Raw genomic sequence first — 8698 nt, forward strand, 5'->3', positions numbered from 1 at the left:
GGTTTCAGGATATACAGTAAGTGGCAAAACACCCAAACAGCTGGCAAAACCAGAAAGCTGTCATCATCTGTAGGCTTGGAAGGACAAGGACAGTATTTACTGGAAAATTTTTGGTCGCATGGGAGTCTCATCTGAAAGAAGCTGTAGTTTTGGTAGAGGAGCACAGCCTTAGCCAACCCAAGGCACAGCAAACAGGAACAGAAAGATTAAGTATCCTGAACTCTTTCATCTTGCCCTTAAGCTTTCAGACAGTGCCTAAACTTGTCTGAAGAAATCAGAAGCTGGAAGGGAGGACAAGCAAGCCCAGTTCATCAGTCAGTCTTGAAGTACAAGAAGGTCTGTCTGGACAGACAACCAGATAATGTCCAGCCATGTGCATAATAAAAATTTGTTGAATAAATATACTGTTTCCTTATTGAAAAAAAATCCTACAAATTTGAACACCCTAGTTGCTTTAGCAGAAACCTCCACTAGCTTATAATTATTTTTCAATATTAATGCAGGTTCTCATACTCATTTTTAATTCTCATAAGAATTTTCTCTCTTCCATAACCACCTCAACTCCAAAACTCAGTTGTTAAATTTTCCAGTTAAGAGAGCCAATAAATTATCTTTTTTTTTTTTTAAAAGAGCTTGTTCAATTTGAGTTTCTGTCACTCAAAACCCAGAGTCCTAATGTGACCTTACTTGCTTTCTTCCATCACACTTGTTGTATTTCAGTTCCTGGAACATGTTTCTATAAATGTGTCAGTACTTACTGCAGAATTATAAGTGATTAAAATTGAAAGTACCCTTTTCCAGGTACTCCATACAAAACAAAGGAGACAAAACAGGCACAAAAGACAGTGACACATTGGCTTGCAGTTCCCTTAGTAGAAGACAAAAAGGTATCATAAGATAGTGTTTGCTTTAATTATTTAGACACTAGTGTATTTAGGGCCCTGAGTCCATTATATCCAGCATTTGGAGGAAAATATATGATTTTTACAGGAGTAAGGAGCAATGGTACATGTAGTTATATAGATTCTTGACTTCAAGACATTTTACTGCAAATCGGAATTACTCTCTAAAGTCTCGAAGATAACACATTTCAATCTTTTTTAGGATTCATTTTATCATTTACCTAAGGAATGTGAAATAACAATGGTTTTGATAATGCAGCTACTACTAATAATCAGAACTATCATTTTTGAGGGGTTGGCTCTGTCCCAGGCACTGTAATAAGAAATTAAATATATTTTATCTCATCTTCAAAGCAATTCCACCAGTTAGATATCATTCCCATGCTACGTATGAAAAACTAAATCTCAGAAATTAAGTAATTTCCTGCATTATGTATATTTGATTATCTGAACATGAGTTTCTCTCATTATTACATTAACTATTCTTATATCTTAGCATATTTTAATATTCATATTAATAACATAAAGATATTTGCTTAAGGGGAGAATTGAATGGGATGAGATTTTTCTCTCCATAAGAGAAAGAAGCCTTAGCTGTATGTTTGAATAAACATCTTAAAGTTAATATATTACAAAATCTATGTTAAAACTGAAATTAAAAAACTAGAAAAATGAAAGACAGACATATATGATCATTATTTTTACCTGGCCAGTGAAATTAATGATGGAGAAATCACCCTATCAACAGGATTTGTGGGATTTAGGGGTGGCAGTAGAACTGATAAGACTTGTTTGAAAATAGAGGGCTCATAATCTCTTTTACAGAATTTTAATGTGGTGTTGACAGTTTTCTAGCATATAGATAGTATAGTAAAGTTACCCTAACGATGGAAATGGTAATTGTGGCTTCATACCTGATATCAAGGTGATTTTATTGTTTTTCATCTAAAATTGATTACATAAAAGAGAGTAAAGCTTGATATCAGTTCAATTGAGGATTTGATGGGTCAAATACAAAGCCAAATGTGATCCATACAAACTTTGTATTTCTTTTTAAAATATCATACGAGGCCTATACAAATCACTCATACATGTTTATATGAATGTAAAATAGAATAAACGTTAAAGAAAGTATGATAATTAAGTACAAACACAGGTGCATGACATTTATGTAGGGCCTTTATCACCAAGTGTTCAAAACCTAATGGGACTAGTATCTCATGATGCATTGTGATGTTGGGAGCAAGAATGATTTGCAGTGTTTGTACCAAACAATTTGCCAAATGCTGTCAGGTAAGCTGAAGATAGCATCCAGCCTCCTATTTTTTTGTTTTCTTAGCCTTCCAGTCTTGCCTTCCTAAAAATTAGATTTGAAATATAAAAAATAAAATGACCAAAATTAAGATTTTCATAGCAAGAGTCAATTTTGATTAAAGTCCAAAAATTTCCAAAACCTATCAGTATTTGATAAACTTTGGATATTGATGGTTCTCCTAACAGAAACGCTAAGTATATGCAGTACAAGGAACAGACTTCTCCAAAGGAATCAAAATGTGTTTGTCATTTTTAACTCTAATTATTAGATGCTTTTGTCTGCATTTGATTATCCCAATCTTTACAAATATACTGATTAAAAAAACACTAGGATTTCTCTATAATCTGTGGTATGAAATAAACAGTTTGGTTTCTAAAAGTACACAGCACTTTTATTGATTATTCTTATCAATAAATAAGAAATGATATTGAAATGAGAATGAAGCAAATGCCCGAGGGCTGAACTGTTTTGCATAACTTGATCTCTCCATGGCAAGACTACTTTGAGGCTGGAGGGAGAAAGCTGAAATAGTCCAGCACTGTTGGTTCTATCAAATGCAAGTGAAAGTCATATCTTCATGGGCAACTGCTCAGTGAAAACCCAAGAGGTGTTTTGTCTTTGTTTGAACAAAAGAAAACAAAACCCTCTTCTTTTACTGACTCTGAGAGAATTTTAATTAAGGGGGGAAAAAAAAGTTCCTCACTGACGAGTAGCTAAATGTAAAATTAGAGCAAAAGTCAATCTCACTAGAAATAAAACACTGGGAACTGTATGTTTCTCTATGGTTCTCAACTTAATAAGTGCCATCTTTACTTTTCGAGATCATGAAATGAGGGAGAAACATCTTCAGTTTTGTGTAAGCCTGAGCACTTTCCCAAGTGAAATTTTTAAATAAGTTAAATGTCAATAAGCCAGAATTACCCAACTGCATTTTTGAAAAAAATGTTCATGAACATTTTTTTAAATGGGGAAAATGTTGTCAAATGTTCACGTTGGGAAACATTAACAATAATAACCACTTTTAAGTGGGTGATTGATTTTTGCATATACAATCAAGGTCCGAGAGTGGACTGAGAAGTGAAGAAATGTATGGTGGCAGCATAGAATGTGCCACCCAGACATAGAAGCTTGGAGTGTATTTGTTAATTCACTGGGGCTCAATATACCTGTGGTAGGCTGAGTAATGACCCCCGAATATGCCCATATCCTAATCTCTGAAACCTGTAAATATTATCTTATTTGAAAGTGGAAATTTGCTGATATAAGTAAGGATCATGAGACTATCCAGAGTGAAGCATATATCATAAAAAAGAAGGGTGAAGGATAAATCAGTGTCAGAGAGAAGGCAATGGGACATTGGAAGTAGAGGTTGGAGTGATGAACTTTGACCATAGAGGAAGAGACCGTAAGCAAGATTCAAAATGACATCCTTGTGAAAGACAAGTAAAGAAATTCTCTCCTAGAGCTAACATAAGGGCACAACCCTATTGATACCTTTACTTTAAGCTGGTGAATCTGATTTTAGTTTACTAGACTTCAAAATTGTAGAGAATAAATCAGTAATGTTTTAAGCCACCAAACTTGTGGTAATTTGTTATAGCAGCCATAGTAAACTAATACAATATCCTGTCTCTGCATTTTGAAAGTTTATTTTTCTTCTATTTAATTTTAAAAGTGAATGTTTTATCTCTTTGGAGGAAAATCTGGGAGAAATATGAGAAAATAGTATTGGAGAAAGATGAGTTTTGACATGAAAAGAATTCAGGAGAATAGGTAATATTAAGAATGAAATAGCAGGAAACAGAGAATAGTACCTATCCCTGTAGAAACCATGAGGTAGAAAAAACATAGTAAACCCAAATAAAGAAATAATCTGAATTTATCTGGTGTAAACTATAAGCTGTCACCGTCTTAATACTTCTCTATTATAGGACATATATGAGATATTTTTGATATCTGCCAGATCTCTGATCACTGCCAACCCTCATTAATTATTTTTAAGTATTGCAACAAAGGTAATTAAGCTAAGTTCAATGGACTTGCCCAAGGTCATTTATTAATGTGCTCTAGAGTAGGAATTAGAATATATTGTTTTCAGTCCTTGCTTATACATCAGACTCTTGCCACTTTTCTGCACAACCATTACTAATTGTTACTACCAATTGTTCTGTCACTGAAGACATCCAGAAATTTAGTCCATGGGAAGGTTAACTAAGGGGTCCTATGTGGGTAAACTACAAAGCCAGAAGTCAATAATGGACTAGGCAGAGTCAATTTTTTCAATAGGCACAATGTCCAGGGCCCAAGAAAATATTTTATTAATAATTTTTAAATGAGAAAACACATATAATAATAATATGTAATCATGAATCTGGCTTTGGAGTCTACTCATCTTTAAAGCAACAGGGCCATAAAATATAAATTTTCTTTGTTTTTTTAAGGAAGGAAAGGGACTATGAAGGCAAAATTGTTTAGGGTTCATAAAGTTATTATGGGACTCTGGAAACTAGGATATTTAGAACCATTGCATCTGTACATGCAGAAAACAAAACCAATATTCATTTAAAATATCCCATTTGCATTGTGAGAGCATAGGTTTAAGATAATTTTGTTTATCGACTCTTATATAAAAATAAGCCAGGAGGAGTTGGCTACCATCTATGGAAGTGAAGGAGAGAGTGTTTTATCAGTAATAAGTTTTTTGCTATGTAAATTTAATTGCAATTGTACATGGAAGGAATTTAAGCCAGAATGACCCTGAGACAGACACACTGCCATAGCTTTCCTCTCTCATGATTTATTTTTATGTCAAGGAATACCTGTCTCTCATGGAATACCTAGTGATAGCTAAGCTGAGACAATGATCCACTTAGCCTTTTAGTTGGTCAGGGAAGGACAGGGAGGGGACATGATTTGGCCTGCTGGAGCTTCCGGGAAGTAGCATGTCCCCTGGAGCAGTCTCATTCAATTGCTTTAGTGTACTCTACAAATGTTAGTATTTTCTGTGTGCTATGAAGTGAAAAAGGTGAGGAGACATTGATCAATCTAGGCTTCAGTTTCTTTACCTATAAAATTTAGACCTAGGACAAGACAACCTCTAATTCAATTCAAATCGATAAACCTTTTGAGAGATAATTGCACTAACCACTGTGATACAAAGATTAATTGAATATTTGTCCAAAGTCATCTATTTCAAAGACTTCACACCATTTGTGGTGAGGCAGGCATGAAATCTTCTTCCAGTAATACAAGTTACACTGTGATAAATATTGAGGGTGCATAATAATCGAAGTAATATTAAAACTCAGATAAAAATTAATTACAATAGCAGGGGAAAAAACAGGACTTCAAAAGGGAGGTGACATTGAGCCCAAATATGCATGTCAGATCTACAGAAAAATTGATTAGGATTCCATCCCTAAGGCAAGGAAAATAAAGTAGAACTGTGGTCCTAATTTTAGAGATAACTCAGATAAAGAGAAGTTAAATTGCTGCTTGTTTAAGGTGCACACAGTATTGGCAGAACTGAGAAAGAAACCAGCCACTTTTTCACAGAAATTCCCAATGTAGCAGCTGGGAAAATGGCATTAGCTTCAAGCATTCATACTGTCCTTCTGGGAAAAACTTATAAAATAATTTAAAGCACATGACAATTTCATAGGGAGCTATTAATCCATGGCTAAAATAAGAGTAAGAGGACACCAAAGCATTATTAGAAGTGGTTTCCTGCCTTCCAGTCCCTCATTGGCACAGAGCACCCTCAGTAATCTCATAGTGTATTGAATGAGATTGCTGAAATGTGGAGATACGTGAAAAGCAGACATTTGGTTCATTCATAATTGAAGAGAGAATTTAAATTGAAAGTGGTTCTCTAGACTTATTAGGAATGATAAATGACTGAGATAAAAAATATTAGGAAGTTTAAGTCAACATAATTATTAGTTAGAAATGAATGTGGGTGCTTGAGGGCATGAATAACATTTGCTAATAGTGCACCAGGCAGCCTGTATGAAATAATTTACAAACTAGATCAAAATATGAATCTTTTATTGTCTTTTTGTTTTTACTTTTTATTCTGAGAACTTTAAAACACACAGAAAATTAAAAGAAGTAGCACAATAGACACACTTTACCAATCACCCAGCATTAACAATTATACAGTGCCAAGTTTGTTTCATCCAAACTCTCAGTCCTGCTCTTATTGTTTTTTTTCAAAAAACAGTTTTGATGAGATATAATTTACATACCACAAAATATGCCCATTGCAACTATGAAATACAAAGAATTAGCAGCGCATGGTGGCACCCTCCTGTAGTCCCAGCTACTCAAGAGGCTAAGGAGAGAGGATTGTTTGAGCCTTGGAGGCAGAGGTTGCAATGAGCCAAGATCGTGCCACTGCACTCCAGCCTGGGTGAAAGAGCAAGATTCTGTCTAAAAATAAATAAATACAATTAAAATGTTTTATATTTACTTTTGAGTATGACATCTCTGGTCCTCTTTTTCTTTTTTTCTCATCTGATATCTTTTTTTTTCTCCATGAAGGATTACCTTTAATATTTCTTGTAGTGTAGTTCTACTAATGATGCATTCTTTAAACTTTCATTGTCTAAAAAGGTGTTTAATTCTGCCTTTAGATTTGAAAAATGTGCTAAACAGGTATACAATTCTAGATTGGCAGTATTTTATCTTCCTTTCAATTGTATGAACATTGTTCCAATGACTCCTCGTTTGCATTTCTATCATTGAGAAATCTGCTATTTTTAATCTTTACTCCTCTTTATTAAACATATCTTTTTTCTTTTTTTTCATTTACAAATTTTATTTTTAATTTTTTTGGGCACATAGTAGGTATATATATATCTTTATGGAGACATGCAATATTTTGATATAGTCGTACAGTGTGTAATAATCACATCAAGGTAAATGTGGTATCCATTTACCCTCATTTTTATAGCTTCTTCTTTTTTTTTTACCACCAGATTTGACAAATTTGTTTATGATGTATTTTTGTTTAATTTTCTCTATGTTTCTTGGGCTTTGGGTTTGTTGAACTACTTGAATCCATGGGTTTATCATTTTCATTTGGTTGAATGCCAGATAATTTGAATTACCATCATGAATGCTAGATAATTTTTATATTCCTATAAATATTATTAAAATTGTTTTCTGGGGTGAAGTTAACTGTTTCATCATTTGGGTCTTGCTTTTTAAGATCAAGTAGAAAAGTAGATCTTAAGATATTGGTTTATGTTTAAAATTTTTTTTCTACCCTGGATCTATATTCCTTCAGTCCTGGCAGGTTACTCATAGCTTCACATGGATAATTTTTGTATTTTGTATTCTCTTTTAGCTGTTTCTGATAGTTACTGCTCTGCTAACCACAAGCTACTTTATTAAGTAGCTTAAATGGTGCCAAAACAAACAAATAAATAAAATAACATTTATGCTTTCTTAATTTAAAGATGCTATCAATAAAATATTTTGAAATGAAAAATATGCTTTTTCTACCTTGTCCTCTAAAACCTCCTGAAGAAAAAATTGTGACACAGCCAGTCTCTGGGCCAACGTCTAAATCCTGGATTTTTAATGTGTTTCTAAATTCCAGGAGAAGTCATGGTTTAATTAGAAGAGGCCTGAGATAGGAGAGGATTACAGTTTACAACATGAGATAATCAGGGAAGTGGGAAGACAGTCACTTCATAAATGATGATAATGGCTGACAAATATACTCTGTAAGGTACTGTGCTGTGTGCTAGACATAAAGAATTGTGAGTTATAAGATTTCTTTAGGCACTTTATAGTAAAACAATTTTTAGACCAAAACAAGTGACCCATCAAGTTGAATTACAATAATACTTTTAGCCTGAAGGAAGTAGTCTCTTTCAGTATCAGATACATTGGGATGATAGAAGTAAATCTTTTTCCTCCATTATCCTTCCCAATATTTTTATTTCAAATTATTTTCCTTATGATACTATTTTCAGTAACATGGATTATCTTTCTGTTTTATACTTTGCAACATATATGATATTCTCATGGCATATAGTGTATCCATTACATGTGGGAGGCAGGTGGGTTTCATATCACATTAGCTCTGATCAGTTGACATTTGAGGCCAACAGGAAAAAATGCTATGGTCAATTGGAAATGTGTGCCTTACATACAGAAGAGAAAATCAAGACAGTTATTTCATGTATTTTTAAAATTTCACTTACTTAATATTAGATGTATACATTTTAAACTCCCAAGTTCAAGTGATTCTTGTGTCTCAGCCTCCCCAGTAGCTTGGACTACATGTGTCCTTCCCAGTAGCTTGAACTACACGTGTATGCCACCATGCCCAGCAAATTTTTTGTATTTTTAGTAGAGATGGGGTTTCACCATGTTGGCCAGGCTGGTCTCAAACTCCTGGCCTCAAAAGATCTGCCTGCCTCAGCCTCTCAAAGTGCTGAATTACAGGTGTGTGCCACTGTGCCTGGCC

This window comes from Saimiri boliviensis, chromosome 10 (genome assembly GCF_048565385.1).
Source record: "Saimiri boliviensis isolate mSaiBol1 chromosome 10, mSaiBol1.pri, whole genome shotgun sequence".
Lineage (NCBI taxonomy): Eukaryota > Metazoa > Chordata > Mammalia > Primates > Cebidae > Saimiri > Saimiri boliviensis.